Raw genomic sequence first — 20976 nt, 5'->3', positions numbered from 1 at the left:
TTTGCGTTCCTGAAATATGCACTAAATACAAGCAAGGTTTTGCAAGCCATGCCAACGTTAATCAGATCAAACTTTCCTGCCAGTGTTATCCTCTCTGTTCCCTCTGGTAATCTGGATAGCTGCACCCACAGGCCACAGTTGCTGAGCAGGACGGCCTCAACTGGACTGTCTTGTCTGTTTAATGTGCTAATCAAGCTTTGTGCTAATTAAGTGTATTTTAAACCAGAGGTTTATATTTAGTAGGTAGGCTGGGGGGAAATTTCCAGCACTGTTTTAAGGATTGAATTTTACAATTCAAATGTCTAAATAACACATTTATTTTGATATCTTAACAGAGCATGCATACGAATATTAGAATAAATATTTACATTCTAAAAAATCAAAATAAAATGCATTATTTGTAGGCCCATGTGCCAGACAGGCTTGTCTAAAAATAGCATGTCAGTGTCTGATGGTGCTTTTAAAATCTCAGTAAGACTTAGTTTGGATAAGTGATTCAGTCTGTGAAGGGTTTTTTTTCCTCTGGTTGAGTGACCACAGTCCGTCCTGTGAGGTTTCAGTCCTGCTTGCAGGCCTAGTTGATATGGTATCTGCAGCACTAAGAGAGAGTTTTATTGCAACAACAAAGTATCGCCGAGGCCATTCTCATTCTTTACCTCAAAGGAGCTGCACTGCACAAAGCTCGAGCAGGCCTTTATAGAAGAGATAGCTCTGTTGTCTTTCACAGCTGAAGGAGTGTAAAAAGGCAGGAATCTCCACAGGTCCTTAAGGGCCAATTTCCTCCTCGTCTCAAGACTATGGAAACGCACGACAAAGGGAAATTCAAACAGGGATTTCTGACATTTGGTAGCAACAACAGAAGCAATCAAAAGCGGGTTATGTTTTGCGTTGCAGCCTCTCTCCTTCTTTCACTGCTTGTTTTTCAAATCACATGAGATTAGAAATTCCTCTCGGCTAAAAGGACATACATTTTTCAAAGCAGATACTCAGCGAGCTTCATCGTATTTATCGAACTGACCCACTAAAGAGCTCTAGTGGCAGCATTGATTCAAACCATGTGAGCTAGTCTGAGGGAGACTGTGGGGGTTTGGCCCAGGAAAAGACCTCTGATCCCATACTCGACTCCACATTGTGTTGCTCAACGGAGGAATAGCAGAGGGAGTGTGTGTGTGTGTGTGTGTGTGTGTGTGTGTGTGTGAGTGGGGGGTAGCATAGCTGCTCTTTGCCTTACTGCTTGAATGTAATAAAAAATTTAGTGCACAACCAGGGAGCGGTGGTAGCCGAAAGAGAGGAGGGGGGGTTAGAGTAGCAAGGCACAACATCCGTTAGTGTCATCACGTGGCTCAGAGGCTCATAGGATCATAGGGATAAAAAACAAAACAGACAAAACAGAGCATGATTTCTTTTTCACCTCCCGTTCTTAAGCAGGAATCCAAAGCAGTCAGGCTCAAAAGCACGAGACAATCCCAAAAACATCTGCTGGCTGCGTCTCTTTCTAGACTTTTTTAACTTTACAGACAGTAGTCTCATGGTATGTTATCCTCTGCACGTGGGTTTGGAAACAGATTGCTGGTGGAGTTAAACTTTTTTTTTTTTAGTTTTTTTACCCCCTCTGTGCTTTTCTTTTTTGGTCCACTGTTTTTTCAACCTCTCCACATTGGGTCTAACTATTCATTACAGGCTTTACAGACGAGCTCTCTGGCTCTTAAGAGTGCACTCAGTGACATCTTCGCTGAAGTAAACGGCCTCCTGGACCCATTAAGTGGCTGGGCACCAATCCAGATCATATGGACGCCTCAACCCTGATGTTATTAGTTGTTTAAGGATGCTGCCACTTCAGTTGTTTGACTGTTTCCATCCAGCTGCTTTCAGCTCAGCTCTGTCCAGACCCAGGCAGTATCAGCAAGCTTATATTCACAGCAACAATGCTGAATCTTTGTGTTAAAAAGGCTCTCGTCTGGCAGATTTAATGCACTGAGTGCCTGTCAGAATCCTTACAGCAATTATAGGCTCATGCATGAAAGAATGTGCATGGCCTCGTTCACATGACTGTCACACACTAAAAAAATGGGGAGTTTGAAGGAAGGAGGGATTGCATGGTGGGCTCAAGTGATCAGCAGCCCATAGGCTTCTTACTCTTTGTTTTTTTTCTCAGGCTGTCCACGAAAGAAAGCGGTCACCAGGGATTTCCATAGAGAGTAGACGAAGCAGAGAGAAGGGCGAGCTTTAGCTAGTTTGTCTTCTGAAGGCAGGGCCTGCCAAGTGGGCTATTGGACGCGAACGCTGTGTGTCTGAGGGGCAAGTGACTTGCAGCTTAATCTGACTCATGTGGTATTTAAGTGCGGAAGTCCTTTTTGCCTAGCAGGAGACGAGGCCCAAGAAAAAACAGATGGTATTTTATTGTTTTTCAGTGACTGTAAGAGCAGGAGCAATTTTAGGTAATGGTGAAGGGGGAGGCTGGTTGGAGTGGAAGCAAGAAAGTTTGAGCTTTGCTAGTGAAGTGCAAAGCCATGTGGTTTCTCTTCTGCAGCATCAAGACGGCGTCCCTAATTGTTTGTGCTATTAGGCAGCAGCATGAAAAAACTGTGGGTGATGTGTTTGGACTTTGTGCAGACCAGCAGATTGGTGTTGCTCTTGTGAAAGAACTGCGAATATCAATTCCTCCCCTGCTTTATTTATTTATGCAGATTTTATTTGGCAAGTGTGTGCTGAGATTTTGGGAAAAACAAGAACAACAGAGCATAAACAAAAGAGTGGCTCATCCTGTCCCCAAACAGAATTGGCCAGAGTCCTGGCAGAGGTCTGACATTGAAGGGAGGTTGCTGTTGTAAACAGCTGGGGAGAAGGTCATCTTATAAGGCAGAACATAAAGTACCACATTTATTTACTTCATCAATCCACTTAGGATTTCTCGGCAAAGCTGCTTATAACTTTCGTAAAATTACAGCTTGTGACTTTGTTGTTATAGTAATTCAAATCCCAAGCTTTAATATTCCTGAACTGCAGTGTTTGTCCTTAATGTCAATGCCAAGTCCCTGAGCTTGATAATGTTGTGCATGCTCTTTTACGTCCGTGGCGCTTTCATGGACGTGCTGATGAGAGACCTCAGCTCCTGGGGCTCTGTTGATCCCGACTTGATGAAACTGGCAGGATGGATGGACAGCATTGCTGCAAGGTCTCCTGTTCTTCCAGGGAGGGGGATCGTCAGGCGGGCTCCTTGTTGCTCCACATCTGCCTAACCCCTTTCAGCCAATGGCGACAGTGATTTAGTACCCTGAACGCTACGGAGTGAGTTTGTTTGTGAGAGAGATCAGTGTGTCCACAGAAACACGCCCGCTTTCACCTTCAGGTGAACATCAATAACACATTTTGTCATCAAGGTATGTTTGTTATGGCAAAGGTGAAGGGAGTTCAACACTGCTGCCGCCGCTCTCCTGGGAAAGGCCGCAGGGCAGCATTTCACAACCTGCCATCAGTCGCTCCCAAAACGGCACCTTGCCACCAACCTTCAAAGCTGCTGCCGCCCTTTTCTTTAATGCGATTCATTGTGTACTAAATAGAGATGCCCTCGAATTGGGATGTTCACTGTGGCGCAAGGTTACCTGAATCAACAGAGACGCTTGTTTTTGCTCGATAGCGGCTGTTTTAAAAAGTTTTTTTTAAAGGTGTAATGTATGGGCGTGGTCCGTCACCTTGAACTTTGCCAGAGCACGCATTGCTGTAGCTGACTGGCAACTTTTTATTTTCTCCTGAGTGTGGCTTATTGCTGCGTCACAAATTTCAGCATATTTTTGTCCGGGCAGTTTTTTTGTGAACGCACGCTCAGGCCCCACCGATGGGCCCCAGCGTGTTTGCAGAGAGAATTAGCCTGGAGGCATCAGTCGGGGAGTACTGTACACCAGTTTGGTTTGACGCTAAATCCCCAAACAAGGGTTTGTGTACACTGCAAAGCCCACTTTGATGAACAAAGCAGGGCAGACTGAAAAGATCCAGGCAGTGTCATTGATTCATCAGGGGCTTAAAGAAGGCAGCTGATGCAGATATTGTGACATAGGGCCGTAATCTCACTATCAATAATTACAGTCTCCCCCGTGTCTGTCCTGTTATATGCTCTCACACACACACACACATACAGCGGTGGGAGGGAGATCGAAACAGTTCAGGTTAAAGGGGGGTTCTTCCCTCTAAAATATTCATAGCTTCTTCATTTAAATCAATTCGGCTCTACGGGGGCAGCCAAGCATCAACTGTCAGAAATTGAGCTGGGCCTGTTGTAATCACTTCTTTACTTATCTCTACAGATGGCTTGTTCGCAATGGGCTCTGCATGGCTAGCTCACCAGCACATTGAGAGAGCTCCCTTTCTCCCCCCCACCCCCTCTTCCCCTTCTCTCCGCCCCTATCTCCATGTTTCATCCCCACCCTCTCATAATGGAACACACATAAATTCATCTGGGTATTGAACCGATGACATTCATCACCCCAGAATTCATCTGCGAGGCATTTTCATTCCCAAAGTGTCTCCTTTCTCTCTCCCACTTTATCTCCCTCTCCCCCCTCTCTTGTTTCCCATCTCCATGGTGGCATTCACCGCATGGCAAGCCTGAGCCGGGCAGTCAGTGTCACGATTAATCTTTAATGCTCGCCTGCCCTAATTTTTCCTCATATTTTACAAGATTTCCTGCCCTCCAACCCCCCCTTTTTTGCTAACATCCGCTATATATAGAGTGATTACATGGAATGTTGCCTTGTTTCATCAGTTGCCGAGGACCACTGCCTGCCTCTGCCTCTCCTGTGCAGCCAGACACACTATCTCTTTCTCTCTCTTTCTCTCTCTCAGACCACTAGCTGTAGGCCAGAGCACAGGGCTGCCGCTTCCACCAACATCCCCACTCTCCCTCTGGGGATCTGTGTTAACATCACATGGATGACAACTGTGTTCACCTCAAGTAGTTCACACACACATACACAAACACACCACATTGGAATGCCCTCCTATTTGGAGAGTGGGACAGCCGAGGAAATAGGGTAGAGGTTAGTATGCTAAAAATACAAGAGGCTGGCCGTTCTTCTGCTGTCTGGGCAAAAAATAGCACCGTGTTGCTGCCGTCTCAGTCAGCGTTGTTAACTGAGGAGCTCTGCCCCTGCTCCTGTTTGTGTTTCATGCAAGAGGAGGGAGCTGTGTGCAAACAAAAAAGTCCCCTCGGCTACAATTGTGCTTTTAATCAACTGGCAGGCTCGGTCCTCAGATAGAAGACATGTCTCAGGGTTTCAGATGATCTCATCGCGGTTTATAACCGGAGTTCTTATTTGCCTGCCTTTCATAATACCTGGTGTTGGTGTCTTTAACGCGCCCCCAGGGTGAACGCAGGGCAGGTTTGGAGGAGCCCTTTTTGTACGTTTTGATTTATGGAAGCTGCTTTCTAAAGTAACTTTAGATATCCATATTGTGTATCGTCTGCTTCTCTCTCATGTCGTCCCGGCCCAGCCTGGCTCAATCTGGTCCCACTTAGTGACAGAGGAGCTCGGTCTGTCTGGACGCCACTGTCTTCTCTTTCCCACAGCCCCTCTGAATCATTTCATATTCATTACGTGTCTGGCTGGAGCCCGGCCTCTGACATTTGACTCTTAAAGGCCCACCTGGGACCGGGATGAAATAGACTGCCAACAGAGCGGCGGAGGTGGAAAAGGAAGAGCGTAGTGCTGGATAGTGACGGATAGGACGGCGTGTTCGACTGACGGCTCGGGTTACAGGCCGCTTGTTCCCTCTAACCCTGTTTGTGATATTAGCATTGTGTGAACCGAGAGATTCCCCGTAGCCGAGCGACTCCGAACACGTGTAGGTTAAGGGAGGTGAATGAGAAGGGACTGAAACAACTGGATCCTGTTTGTTATGAATAGAGCCTCTGTGTGTTAAGAAGAACACACTCTGATATCAAGCAGCCGCCTCACTTCAGAGAGACGTATTGTCCGACCTTTGCTGTGACCTGCAGTGTCTTATCAGGCCCATTGTTAGTGAAGTACCTCTGCTGAGAGAGGGAGAGAGATAGTTGCTTGGTAGATATCACAATAATTAAGTGCTCGTGTCAGATGTTGACGAGAAAAACATGTCGCAACCCTCTTTGCTGCTAGTCCCTGGTTGGGTTAAGTTGGTGGTTTGTTTTTTTCAGACAGAAACTAAGATAAAACCTTCAGGATGACACGGCCCTCCTCTCTGGATGAAACTAGACACATAAATGTCCTTGTGTATTCCACATTCCTCGTCATCTTTTTTTTTTTCTAAAGCCCTGCCAGCCCGGATGTTCCTTCAGATTAGGGAGCAGGGGGCGGGCTGATAGGGAAATATGCAGCCGTGCAGCACTTAGAGCGGAGAGGGCACATTCTGTTATTCCATGGGATTTTTAACAGTAACCTGAGGAAAGCTTTTTATAGGAGGCCAGAAAGGAGAGCATGAAGAGAGGCGTTTGTTCATCAGTATTGCTGAAGGATACGACAGATGAGGTTAAATTACGTATTTAAGGGATGCACGACATATATCAAGATGTTATGTATTCATCCGAAAATTATAGCCAAGAAATGATCGGCCTATAATGGAAGGGATTCTTTGCTCAGCATAGCGGTCCCCCAATCCTTTTCCATTTCTTTATTAAGCATAACAGTCTAATATATACCTGTTGTCATTGTTTTTATCTGCAGCCATTGGGCTTTACTTTTGTATTGAGTATTTAACCCCAGAATACATTAATGTAAAATTAGACAGATCATCATAATGCATTTCATTTGAAATGAAAGTTTTTTTTAATGTAGTTTACCAGAAAAATTAAATTAACATTTGAATGATAACAATAGTGATGTCAGTTAGATTTTATGGGGTCAGAGCAATGGAATATTATATCATCCGTCTTACTCAGGTGTGCTTAAATCACTGGTTAAAAACTTTTTTCTTTATATTTTTCAGAGAAATAATCTGTTTTTATTGGTCTCGGCCATGAGAAGCAGGTACTTATCTACATTAGTTAGAAAAACCAAACGATATTGTGTATCACATATTGTGTATGTTTTATTTTGATTTCACAGTTTGCTTCGTTTCGACCAAAGTCCTCTAGTTATGTGTTAATACTTTATCATTTGCACACACACACATCTGTCTTTGGTGCTCCAAATGACAGCACTGTAATCAAAAACAATACAAAGAGATCAAATCGGAATTCCCCCTCCTCACTGTTCCTGCTCCTGCTGGGGGAGCTGACTAAAAAGAAAGGTGGCAACAGTTTGAACCAGAGTCGTCATGTCTCACAATGTGGCGCCCCCCTCTTTTTTTTTTCTTGTACCGGTCCTGTTCTGTGCCACCGCCACGACTAGACACCGGGCTTTGCCTTCGCACCATACGTGGGAAACCTTCTGCACGGCACCGCTGCCACTGTGGCGGTTCCGCAATAGAGCTGGATTATTGTGTCTGGGCTGTCAGCACCTCTCAGCTGAAAGAAAACGAGAGGGAGGGAAGGAGAGAGGAGGGGGAGAGAGAGAGAGAGAGAGATCTCAGGCACCGGGAGAGGAAGGAGGGAGAGGGGGAGGCTCCAGGAGAGCTGGCATTTTCAAACAATAATCTCTGTGGAGCCTTTCTGGGGGTTTAATGTCATTTTTGGCCTCTGGATTTTTGCCCTTTTCTCCTTTTGAACAAAAAGCAGCGTCAAACAGGGAGGAAAAGAACGAAGAAATAAGCGAAGGGAGACAACAGACGGAGAGAGAGAGAGAGGCTTGACTGGATGACTGATATTATTAGTGTTCTAGTGCGACTGATGGAGCCTTGGCCTGCATCCAATGGCTGCCAACAGGCCAGCGTTGGCAAATTGAGTCTAGTACAGAATGACCTATATCCCCGTCCTATTTAGCACGTTACAGAATTTGTCTTTATCATGACCATCCCTTCATCCATTCTTTTATATCTTCATTTAGTATCAGGTGACATGATGAGACAAAAGCCCCATGAATGCTATCAGATTCCCAACAGTTTGTTAAATAACCTGTTTCCCCGCCATTTTTCCTTGCTCACAATTTCAGCGACAGAGATGTTAAACAGCGAGGGCAGACACATGGCAGCTTAAACCCGCTGCTTTCTACGTAGTACCTTGCATGCGAGCTGCATGGCTGCCCAAATTTGCTCCTCCCGGCTACAGGCAACAGTGGCAACCCTAATCTTCTCTGCCCCGTGTGAATTATGGATTGGATGTAATGCAGCGATTACACGCACACACCTACACGCGTGTCGCTCTCTGCAGCAGTGGTGACCAGCTAGGTTCCCCTTCTGCACTCGGAGGGTTTCCCTCTTAGCTGCACATGAAAGTATCGCCTCTAGTGCTGCTGCCACGTCTTCCCCTCACCTCTAATCAACCTCCGCAGCTACATGCGTCCTGTAGCTAGGAGGAGAAGAAATCCGCTCTCGCACATATGCTCGCTAAAGCCTTAATCCCCCCCCCACACCAGGAAGAGATGCATGGGAATCTTGGTCAGCTGACTTTTTAAAGAATGAGGAAGGGAAGGAGGAAGGTTGAAGTCTACCCCTCCTCTCCCCTTCCCTCCCACCTTCCCTAAAGCCTGCTGGGATGCTCTTTGGGCTTGACATACCCAACTCCACCTGCCCTCACTGCTCAACGGGAAGCTCCATCACTGGCTTCCCCTGAGCTGGCCTACTTGGGACTGTTTGATCTCATTGTGGAAGCAAGCGAGCTCGCCCGCTGCCTGGCAGGCAGAGAGGGCTCCTTGATGCTGAGGGTTGGGGAGGTGGAGCAGGCTTCAGTGGAGAGGCTTAATAACTGTATTAACATCGGTAGCTCCCCCAGGACCCACGCCTACACAGAAGAGGGGGGAGGAAGGGGGTGGGGGGATAGCACTGTAAAGCTGCCTTCTTACACTCTGAGTGCTCTGCCCTAATTTTCTCCCTTTCCAGCTTCAATTCAGCGTGATTCTTAAATCAAGATATATTACAGCGACGTGTCTTCTCCACGCTTGTTTGTCATTTTCTCACGATGCTGCATGACAGTTCTCTCTTTATTAGTTTGTCCTCTCATCATTCCTGAGGCAGCTCACTTCCTGCGTCTTTTTATCCATCTAATTGTTTGTCCTCTTTCTTACACCTGGCTGTTTATTTATTCATCACAGATTGACATTAGGCATTGTCGTTGCGTCCCCTCATCACATTAAACAAGATGGCTTACAGATGTGTAATATTACAATCGACTTTGAATTGAAAGTTTGGCACTGTTTCCTCACCTGTGTGTGTCGCTATTCATGACAGTTCCCCTTGTGCCTTGAATTATGCATCGCAAACTGTTGAATAATTGATAGGCCCCACTTAGCTTAATGGACAGAGTTAACTGGGAGAGGCGTGTGTCCCTACTTGCAGAGGAACTGGGTCGCAATAAACGGCACCCAGTCCACCCCTCAGGGTCATAATGAGGCCCTGGTCACAAGGCAGGGAGACGGAGCAGCCGACAGAGGCCAGCTGGGGTTAACTGGACCCCAGAGGGAAAGAGGACAGGAGGGACAAGTGGGAGCATTAACACCAGGCTCACCTGAGGGCTCACACTCAGGTTACTCCCTCTCATTGTTTTGGCAGGGATGCACATGCGTGTGCATAGGCAGTATTCATGGTCGTATGCATGCATGCAAACTTGCATATTGTATTTTTACTTGCATACATGCATTTATACATGGATGTGTCATGCTTATCTCTTACACATGGATGCATTTGAGCGTTATCAGCAGTTGCAGACGTGTACATTAAACCTCTACACCAGGGTCTTAGTTGAAGCTTCCTGTTACTCATACAAACATGTAAAAACTTTAGTAACAATCTTGAGCAATAGAAAATTGTGTTAAATGACAGACATGACCAAATTGATTAGCTAGCCATGTTTTTATACAAGCTGTTTCTGAGAACCAGTCTACCACTGATGTAGTCAGCTGAAAAATTGTTATCTTTAACCCTCTGAACACCGAGCAGTTTGGGGGCTCCTGTCACATTTTACTCACCGTGGCTTTGTTTTTCACTGCAACATATATAGCAATCATAGCTTGAAGTAAAGAGGACTCAAAAATGTATTTTGTGCAGTATAACCACTCCGTTAGCATAAAATGCAACCAACCAGTGTTACAAATATCAAGGAAAAAATGGGGCTCCACATGCTTTACATATTGAACTTAACCCCCAAAATGTAATAAAAACAGAATGCAATGATTTGCAACTACATGGCTTTACATCAGTCGAACACACTACAAAGACAAGATATTAATGATGAAACTGAAACTTTTTAATTTTTATTGTAGATGTATAGACTCATTCTGAATTTTATGCATTCTGTTTTTATTTACATTTTACATAGCATCCCAACTTGGATGGGGGTTTTAGTTACATTTTTATTAAACCTCTCCATACAACCTCTCATATCCTCTCTGCTGCTCTGTGTAAACAGCCTGCAGCCGCACAAGTTTTGCTGAACTTTTTTTCATGTAACTGTTGGTCTCGGGCGAGTCATTCATGGTTTTCTAGTTGCATGAAGAAAGATCACTATAAGCTTTAAGCTGTTTTTAAGTGTTTGTCACACATGATTTGTTAAAGAACCATTGGAAATTTAATAATGTGATGATAATTGCTGTTTTTTCAGTTTATGCCTGTGAGAAATGGGGTAATTTTGGTGGGTTTTTTGTTTTTAAAGAAAATATGCCTTTTAAACCTGCTGGTGGGGTGTGGATTTTAGAGGTTAATGTAAAAAAAAAATGTGGGTTTTCTTTGAGAGACATCAACTTTGTCTCAATAAAACCTACTGACTACTGGCTGGTGGACAGCCATATCACAGGAAATGGTGTTTGTGTGTGTGTGTGTGCCCTGATCAAATGGCTCCCCCCAGGCTACGTGGAAAGGTCAGGGATCCATGCAGGAAATTAGTGTCTGTGGAGGCACAGACAACACACACACAGAGACCCGGGGACGAGGGAAAAGCACATCCCATACCCGAGGAAGCTAAACATGTCCTTCATTAAATTCTAGAAACATCCCACTGCGCTCCCTTGATGACTCTGCCTGCTCTCATCAGCCATTTTTCCTAAGCACAAAGCTAAACTTAACCTCCCGGTGCTATCGACAAGCACCTCGCTTTTTAGTTTTTATTTTTTTCCTGCATTAGCGCTGACACTAAAGACAAATGAGTCTGCCTCTCCCCGCCCACCCGCTCTCCCCTCGCTCTGCCCAAATCTTCCACTAAGGAGCCCCCTGACGCTACCCATCAGACAGCTGAATCAAATGTGTGTCATCAGTCATCATTAGGGGGGCATGGGCAGGAGAGCCGACCGTGCCTTTGTGAGCCTAAGGTGTTTAAAGCTACCTCTGTGATCTTCGGTGGATTTAGCTGGGACTTCGGTCACGTGTGCGGTCGAGTTGTTGCAATTTCAGCCTGCGAATCTGTAAAATAATATCTGTTTGTATGACTGATTGGCTGCTTTGTTCATCACATCAATGTGCAGCTCGCTTGTTTTCATCTGCGTCTGCTATTCTAAATATGTCAGCTGTCTCCTCAGGGTCTTTAGGCCACTTTAACCCCTGTGCTGACCTAGTAACCTCCTCCGGTCCCGGGCATCATTGAGCTCTTTAACAGACTAGTGACAGAATAATGGCACGCTTGCTGCGCCTTCTTTGCCCACGCCCTTTTTGCAAATACCTCCACTTTAAATCCAAAATAATACACTTTCAACTCCCAAACCTGACATTGGTACTTTGAGCTAATTTATGAAGGGAACTGTTGTCATTATGGGTTTCATGTACAGTAGAGGAATGCACGTTAGCCTGCCGAGGCCTGAAGGCTGAGGTAAATTACAAGTGAGTTTAACTATTAGCTCTAAATCATGTTGACGAGTACACGAAGTGACAAACCTAAATGGGTGTCTGAGTTTTTAAGAGAAACAGCCAGGTAAAGGAGGCGCATTATTTAGCATTGCTGCACATCCGCCAGAGTCACGCACACGCTGCACTCGTGACCTCTCCCCCACTTCCACAATCACGCTCTGAAGTTGAGGAGATCAAACCCTCGTAATCTATTCCCCCTGTGATTGGCTATTGTGTTGTCCACAGAGAGAGAGAGAGAGGGAGAGAGAGGAGGGGAAAGGCAGAACATGAATCGAGAGAGGCAGTTTAACATGACAAAGCCTGTCCCTGGTGATCCCCTCTTCTCCTCCCTACATCCTCATGAGCCTCTTCTCTTTCTCCCTCCTCTCTTGATCCCTTGTTCCCCCCTTTTTCCCCTCTCTCTCTCCACCTCCTCACAGCCTCTCCAAGTTCCACTTCAGCCCTCTAATGCAAATAGCCCTTTGCCCCCTCCATATTTATGACCTGCTTCCTCCACTGTTAAATATGCGCTTAAGAACGAAGGGCCTTGAAAGCTGCCAGTCACATTGAATTAGCCAGTATCAATGGGCAGATAACCTCTCTGTTAGAGTGAGTGAAGAGCAAACACTCGAGCATAAGCATTCATGAGGGTCTTTTGGCCTTCAAACACTGAGAGGCACTGTGTGTGGCACCGGGCTCAATAAAGATGAATGTGTCCTGATAAAGGTGTGTGGATCTAATTTGCCCCGTGCAGGAGGACAGAATCACGGCGTATGACCAGCATTTTGCACTTTTTCTTCACTTTCTTTTATTATGAAATGTGTGCATTAATTTTAAGTCATTTACATCACATATGCACAAAACAATGTTATTACAAGACATATAGGGCACCACAGGAATGTGTTCTTAAACCAGGAAGTAAGTTCTGGGTTCTGTCCTCTCAAACTCAGAGGATTTTGAATGAAATGAGGTCTGTGGTTAACACAAGCTGAAGAGATGTTCGCGTTTTGTTGTACGACATAAATGATGTTAGTAATTACCCGAAACTTGTAAATTTGGGGATTTTTACGCGTCTTTAAAAAGGCGGTTGCTAACAAGTGGCTAAATGAGACTACAGTGGTTTTCAGGGACATTAAATGTCTTCACACTGGACACGGATGGGAACTCTCTCACTAGTCTCCTGTTAGAAAAATTGCATGTTTAAATAATCAATTATTTTAACACTCCTTACAGCCTCTAGTCATGTTTTTCAGAGCTCTTGCAAACTATTGTAAATTGTGGATTAGGATAATAAACTATTTATTAGGCTACAGTTTTGCTAGCTTGTCAAAACGGCTGGTTAGCTTGTCAGAGAGCTAGTCATGCGACCGTGGTGTAGTTCGCTTTAGCATAATGTTAGCTTTTTACTTTTGTCAGCACTTCGAACATCATAAAAGTGGTGTTCATTTATGAAGATTATCCTGCTGAACAAAACACATCAGCATCAGAAACGTGTGTTTTCCACAGAGCTTATTTTCGGCAATGATCCAAAATCCAATGCCAAAATCCCATAGGCGAATTCTCAGTAGACCGCATGGTGATGGTAACTTCCATGTTGGCCTACAAAAATACCTCTCTTCTTTGACTGCATTTTATAGCACAGCTTTTTCATGATTACATTGAAATTATTGAAACCTGGAACTAGGTGGCAGTCAGATTATGATTTTCAAAGTCCCAAAATCTAAACTTCCAAAATTATCTGAACTATAGCCCTCCAACAGTATCAAAACACAGAATCTACTCTTGGTGGAGTGTTTACAGCATGAGCTGTAAACATTAATGGCGTCTTCCTCAGCTGAGCTATAACATTAGCTGGCTCAGGTGAGCCAACAGTAATAAGTAATGAGATAAGTTAGAATAGTATTGCACTGTGAGGCAGTTGGTGGGTGTTGTTTGGGGAGAAAGAAAATAACCGAGTTATTGGATAAGTCTGAGACATTTCTGTTGAGGTTTTCAGAAGTATTTTTTTGACCCCCACAATCAAATCATGTAGTTCTGTCATATTAACATAAGCAGGGCAATGTGCAGCAGGTGGCCTTCTCTTCTTTTATTCTGAAGCCAAGTGCCGCCAGACTAAAAGTTTTAACAATGAACTGTGGCCAATTGGGTGAACTGTCTCTTTAAGGTCACAGAAATCTATTCTGATCCTTGGACTTCTTATTCCAGGTTGCTTGTAATGCCGTTGACCTTTATTTTAGGTGAATGGAGGGAATAGAAGCTTATCTGGCTGTTGCACTAAATCGAAGTGCCTGTGAGAAAAGAGCATCAACCAAATGACTCAAATGTTCCCCTTAAAGACATATGTTAGACCACACAGTGTGTTTCTAGATTGGGTAGACCCAACCAGGTTTAGTGTTGCTTTGGCACCCTCCTGGCTCCTTGTATGCATGAATGCAGTTTGTTATTGCAGAAGCAAAGAAAAGCACGCACAGTCATCCACTCACGCACAATTCTATAATTAACCAATGCAGGCACTCTGTAAAAGCGAGGCTTAATGTTTCATGAAGCCATTTTCACAGTCAGAGCGGTAACATTAAAGACCAGTTTGTGAGAGACTGTGGTTTCACTCGTGTGTGTGTGTGAGTGTGTGTGTATGTATGTGTTCGTGTTATGATCCAATAGTGACCTTGATCTTGAATAATGTGCCATAAGGTGTCACAGCTGTAAGTCACTCCAGGAAGGGTTTATTAATTCACATTGAGAGTTGACAAAGGGAGGTTACAGTGTGGTTATACCTTCAGCGTTTGACACAGCTTTTATTTGGGACCGGCTTTCGAAATCTGTCTCTCCTCACATGCCCTCTCCTCCTCTCTATCTTTATTGGAAGCTGTTTTTTCTTGCAGCCATGTCTCTTCGTGCTCCCCGCTCTCTTGCCCTCCCTCCGTCTCTTAATGTGGGTCAGCGATGTCGCTCAGCTGATAGTGAACAGCTGCTGCGTGCGTGTGATCAGCTCATAAATTTATGCTCAATGGCAGATCCACTGTGTGCAAACACTGCCTGTACTCGTCACATGGATTAGCCACATAAAAAGGCTTGCTAATCACAGGTCTTCCCATTTGGCCCCTGTCTTTAGCTCATTACACTGATGAAGCTTTGGGGCTGCCCTTAAAGCACACAAACAGGAGGACATTTTTACTTCCTGTCAGATCTTTATAGACCAACTGTATGTTCACAATCCTTTCTAGCACACACTCTTACACTGGTATCATGTTTTAGAGTGCTCATGCCCACACCCTGGTATGACACCGCTGTGCCTGTCCACATGCTGGCATCCTCTGGCCGACACTGGCTGCCTTTTGCCCCCTTGTGCCCACCACCATGTCCCACACCATCAGCTCATGCCAAATATCTCCAGTCACCCCGGGGCAAGTGCCAACTCACATAGTCCTAGTGTCAGTCAGCAGGCACAGACAGCTGCTGGGTAGAGTTACACCGTGTTACTCTGGGTTGCGAGGGAGCGTTGTTGCCAGGGAACTTGTGTTTTTCCCTGGCAAGGTAGCTTTCTTTGGTTGTTGTTTTTTTGCGCAATTAGATCTATAAACATCAGGAGCACTCAGGAATTTATCCGTGATTTCAGTGTCCTGTGCGTACTGTGTGTCACTAGCATGTGGCTGCAGCAGCACAGAGCAGCTACTATGGCTAACAAGTTCCTCCAAGAAGTCCAGCCCCTGTAGACTTCACCTTTGCCATCTGCTCAATCCCTTTGCCGCCCCTCCCTCCTTCCCCCCCTACGCCCTAGTTCGTCCACACATGTTCTCAGTTCCGCCTCCATTTGCCGGGGCAGCTATGATAGGAAAACCTGGTGTGTTGTTATTTCAGAGGCCTGGCAGCGTGGAGAGGGAAGTTATCTTGGGCCCCTGGAGAAAGGCTCGGGAACATGGTGGGGGCTGCCGTGCTGATAAAAACCAGGCCTGGCCTAGACAAGAACATGCTGATGTTCACACGCACAGGCTGTGGTGCACACGTAGATGCAGTACCTAGCAGACAACATGCACTCATGTATGCAGATGGGCTCATTTGCACGCTTTTTTATCTGCCATGCTGGCAAAAAAGCAATCAAATTGAGGAAATGCATGCATTTATTGTCACATATTCAGTCATACAGACTCCTCCACACCTCACCAAGATGTAAAGATGCCATAAATTACCCATGCTAAACACAACCTGGTGTTTCCCCCCACTCCTGCCCCACCATTTCCTGGTGTTGAGGAGGGGGATCGTCATAACAGCCTCCTCGCTCTGCACCGCCTTGCCCTTCGGCCTCTGCTCGGACCCTCATCTATCACTCGCGTATGTGTGTGTTTTTCTTGCCCTAACACTCTAGATGGAGGTAGTTATTTGGGCCCAATTTGCAGCACTATCCATCAAGTTTTTTGGTCTTGGATCCTTCAAACGCAGTTCTTTAAAGAGCTCGAGCTGTCACATCAATTTCTGCTCTCCCTGCAAAATTGAATATCTGCAATGGTTGCAAAACAGCAGGCTGTCATTTCACTGCAATGTAGACCACAACATACCCTCCTAAGTGGAAGTGATGTGTCATGCGCCGCAGAAAATTATATTAGAATCAGATTAAGTGTTCAGTTTGATCCATGGCCTTCCTTCCTTTCCACTATGGGTGTCTCTGTGTCAGATGTATGAATTAAAAACATATATTATGACTTGTGTCAGACCTTGATTTTTTCCTAAAATGGCGTTATTGGACAAGTACTATGTTCCCGTTATTGTGCTTGGAAGGCGTGGAGACTTATTATTAGTGACAGCACCCTGTATCTCCATGCATTCCCCCCTCCCTTTCTCTCTCTTTCTCCCTCTTTCTCTTCACATTGAGAACTGCAAGCTAGACATGCTGCAGATTAAGGGGAGCACAACCAGGCAGGAGGATCCTCAGTAATCCTCCTAACTCGTCCTCACTGAAGCACGCACCCAGATTGGTACAGCATCATAACATGCATGATATGAGTGGGAGTAGTGACTAATGGGCTACTTGCATAACAAAATTCCAAGTCAAGAACAATCTATGTGGCAACCCCAAGCACTTTTAGGGAGTTTTTTTGCTCCTTTCACATATTTCATACTGTGGCCTAATTCTTCACTGAAAAATATAAGTCCACTTCTATGGAAACAGCACAAGCATGGCTAGAAATCTGGGAAAAAAATACTTTTGTGCACTCTTATAATGCCATAAATCGCAACATGTTAAGTATATATTTCGTAGTATATGGGTATATATACAACACTTCCAAGTGCCCAGTGTTATCAATATTTAAAAACAAAGAACAAATGGAGACTGCATGCTATACATATTGAACTATGTACATTTTTACAAACTTTCTTGTCCTTTCTTCCTTGTTCTGTTTAAGCAGCCTGCAGTTGTATCTGATTTTCAGTAAATATTTGTCACATAACAGTTCGTCTCAGAAAAATCCATCATAGCTTCCCAGTTGCGCTAAAGAGCATAGAATTTATTATTTTTTAAAAGGATCTGATTAATGCAAATGGTTTAGTTTTTGCTGAATTTCAAATGTGACGTATAGAAAAAATGTGATTTTTGATGAAAAATCTCAATTTTAAGCTTCTATTTGGCATTAATCACACTTGGTCAGTTCACAGACTCGAGAAGTTGAGAAACTGACAATAATGTCTGTTTTTACAGTTTCTTTCTATCATGCAAGCTGTATTTCTGGCAATTTTTTTAAAATTCCTTTCAGGCCTTTCAAATCAGCCTGCAGGATTTGGGGTTCAGAGGGTTAATTCTGTAATTGAGCCATTGCGATTTGTTTTTTGTTTCTTCAGGTGGACGATGAGTCAGATATTGACATTTCTATTTTTGATAATGCCAGATTTTAAGGCTGCAAGTAGTTATAAAGATTAGCATCTTGATGGTTTAAAAGACAAATCCCTTTGACCAGGATGGACAGAATGATTCAAGATGTAAAAGGGGACTTCCTGTGACTTGATGAGAGTAATGAGAAGAGGAGAGGGTCAGACTCAGTAAGTGGGACAGGTAGGAATGAGGGAGAGATGAAGGTGGATAGTGTCAGGAGACAGGGGGGGCGGGTGGAAAGGCTGGATTCAGTTACAGTGAATACGGGCGGGCGTGAGGCTCGCTGTCTGCTCTCCTGCCCCATGTTAACCTCCACTGGCTCTCCTTCCTCTGTGTGTGTGTTTTCACTTATGCCTGTCTGCCCTACCGCCAGGTTCCTCCCCCTCTCCCCTCCAATAACTGTTCACACTCTGTGTTTGAACACAAACACACCCCACTGTCGCTCTTCTTACAGCTGTCAGTCTGTGCGTGCCTGCTAGCGCGTGATGGTGCACGCACGCCCTCGCCCCGGCTCGTATTCAGATTTACAGACGCATCGTACGTGGCTTCCGTGTCAGCAATCAGTGTCAAGGCAGAGAACGGAGCCCCATCCATTTTCAGCGGAGAGCTCTTATGACGCTTTCTAAGAGAATGGCAGGATTTCCCTGTAAGCAAGGAAATAGTCCCATTTCCCCCTACAGTAATTGAAGAGTGCTGACAAAGCATTCCCCGCATGTGTGTGAGTGTATCGTTTTCCCTGCTGCACATTCCTCACTTGGAACCCAAAAATAACGTCTTAATATTTAGCAAAAGTCAAGCACTATGCATGAACGGTGCCCTTCTCTGCTCACTTGTTGGTCTGTTTCACTGCACATAAAAGCTCTTAAGTTGCTGCCAGTCGTTTTTATGGACATGCATGATACATTGGCCCAGGGTTTTGCAAGGCGGTCTCTATCCCTGAGGCCGTTCCATCGGCCATCCCACTTCATTATTTTAAGCAGACTTCAAAGTGAGACTTAATGCAGCAGCCTGTGGCATGGTGGTCTGTGTGGTGTCTTCTCTCCTGCACACTCACTGCATGCAAAGACAAATGGACCTCTATATGTTCTTCTGTGCATCTTACACATGGTGTGCATGTGTGTGTCCAAATGACCTAATAGAAGCCAGGGGAACACAATGGTCCGTGATGGAGTAGGATTCAACAAAGTGGGAGCCCTCCACCATCCCCTCTGCCTTCATTTTCTCCGCTTCTTCTTTACCACAGTCCAGCCAGCCAACCAGCCAGCCTGCTAATGTAGTTAGCTTCCCCCTAATGATGGTGAAATCTCATTAATATGCTTCACAGCTGGGCCCAGTAACCAGTGGGGATGAAGGTAATCAAATCTCAGAGGACTAACCCAGAGCTGAACCTAAAGAACTGCTCAGCAGCACTGGGCCGAGACAGCAGAGTCTGGAGGCTTGATAATAGCCGGTGGGCTTGTGTGTGTGTGTCTGTGTGTGTGTATGTGTGTGTCTTGGTCTGTGGTCTTGATGCCTTTGAAGTGCTGATGTTAGCCAGGCTATCTTATGTCACTTTTCCAGCTCAGGCTAGTTCATCATCAGAATAGATTTCATTTCAGTCTTGTGCATATTTGTCCATTTAAGTCCAGGCATGCTGTAATTGCTTATGGAGGATGTGGCGGCGAGGGCGCGGCTTCTCTCTAAGTGCACTTGTGGCTCATGATGTATGCAAAGTGAATCTGAAGAGCGGCATTACAGACCACTCACACTTGAACTTAATTAAATCACCGGTGCTTTGGCTCTGAGTTCGAGAACACCACGCCACATTAAGTCATTAAGATATCGGGGGGCTTGCATGCGCACACACCGAGTGTTTATTATACTCGTCTGTGAATGTGAATATCAAAGGAGAGATCTAAGTAAATTAAATCTAGGAGCTTTGACACATTGGTCATTCAGAATTGCTCTTATGAGATAAGTATGTTGTTGACTCATGGCAAACTTGCGCATTGTTTATAACAATTCAACATTAGAAAAATGATAGTATTTAGAACATCTATTAGCTCTAAGGATTCCTTCAGTGTTAATCATTCAAGAGGTTTTTATCAGGAGCCGAATCATCCACAGAGTCCTCTCCAAAACAAACATACCTGTTGATTAAAACCAGTAAAAACTCAGAAAAAGGCAGTTTCCCATGAAAAATAAGTGTTTCTCCAATGCTGTTCAGCAGACACAGGATAACCTGGAGGGGTTGCGAGCCAGTGCAGTACTATCATTCGCTCAGCTTGTTTTTTTAAGATCTGAATGTCCAATGATTAAAATCCTCCGTCTGTTACACTATATAGTGGCCTAAAACTGCATGAAAAGGTAAATTTATGAAAACTTCTTGCAGAAAATGGATTCTGACACCATTGACAAATGAAACTGATTGTTACCTTGATTGAAATTACAGATTTTTCTAGTTTTTAAAAATGTTTGGGCTAATGTAGGTACTCAACTCACCAAATATATATGTTTAATTAGTTTTCAGATATTTCAATGTGTAAAAGTTACATATTTAACCTCTTTAAATGTGCCAGAATGAGTAGAAAGACTAGTTTTCAGCTGGAGCCGGTGGTCAGATGTGAGACAGACACACCCTCCTGTAAATGGTCTTGTGCTTTCTCAACACAGTGCAGTGTCAGGTTTGTTTCCGCTGCTTACACCTGACGGCCTGTTCTGTTTCTTCCCGCTTTCCAGGACTGGTCTGACGGCATGCCAGGCTGTAGACTTTAATCCAGCCTTGTGTCTGGTTAACAACAATCACCGTGACCATACCACAGTGTTGTGGTGTGTGTTTCACCTCCTCACCAGAGTACAATAGATTCCTTATCAATACCTCCATGCTGTTTTTCATTTAAACATTATTTTCTGGGTTGTGGGTTCCCGTGCCTTTGTCCTTAAGCAAAGCGGCGAGTTAGTGTCTATTCATGTTTCCCTCTCTTGGCTAAAGGAATGATATTCTAGCTGTAGCCTAAGTATTAGTTACTGTGGTGACTTTGCAGGCTCTGGAGGGGCTCCGGCTTGGAAACCTTGCCAGGCACACACATTTCCAGCGTTAATATGTTGCAAGGATATCGAAGGAAGCTCTCCAGGCGAGCGTGAGTCAGTTCTTCCAGTGTTTGTGCGTATGATTTTGTGGATCGCACAATAGGCAGGCTTGTATGATAGTTGGTGTTGATCAGAGTTTGGATGCAGGCTGGTGTTGAATAATGCCT

General features: G+C 44.8%; 1 protein-coding gene across 6 annotated transcripts in view; it reads left to right on the top strand.

Annotated features, from left to right (window-relative positions):
* Window positions 1–20976, top strand: part of raraa (retinoic acid receptor, alpha a) — a 159084-nt gene that overhangs the window by 118008 nt on the left and 20100 nt on the right. The gene's annotated exons all lie outside the window — the stretch shown is intronic.

Source organism: Centropristis striata, chromosome 21 (genome assembly GCF_030273125.1).
Source record: "Centropristis striata isolate RG_2023a ecotype Rhode Island chromosome 21, C.striata_1.0, whole genome shotgun sequence".
NCBI lineage: Eukaryota > Metazoa > Chordata > Actinopteri > Perciformes > Serranidae > Centropristis > Centropristis striata.
This window is presented reverse-complemented; position numbering and strand designations above follow the sequence as displayed.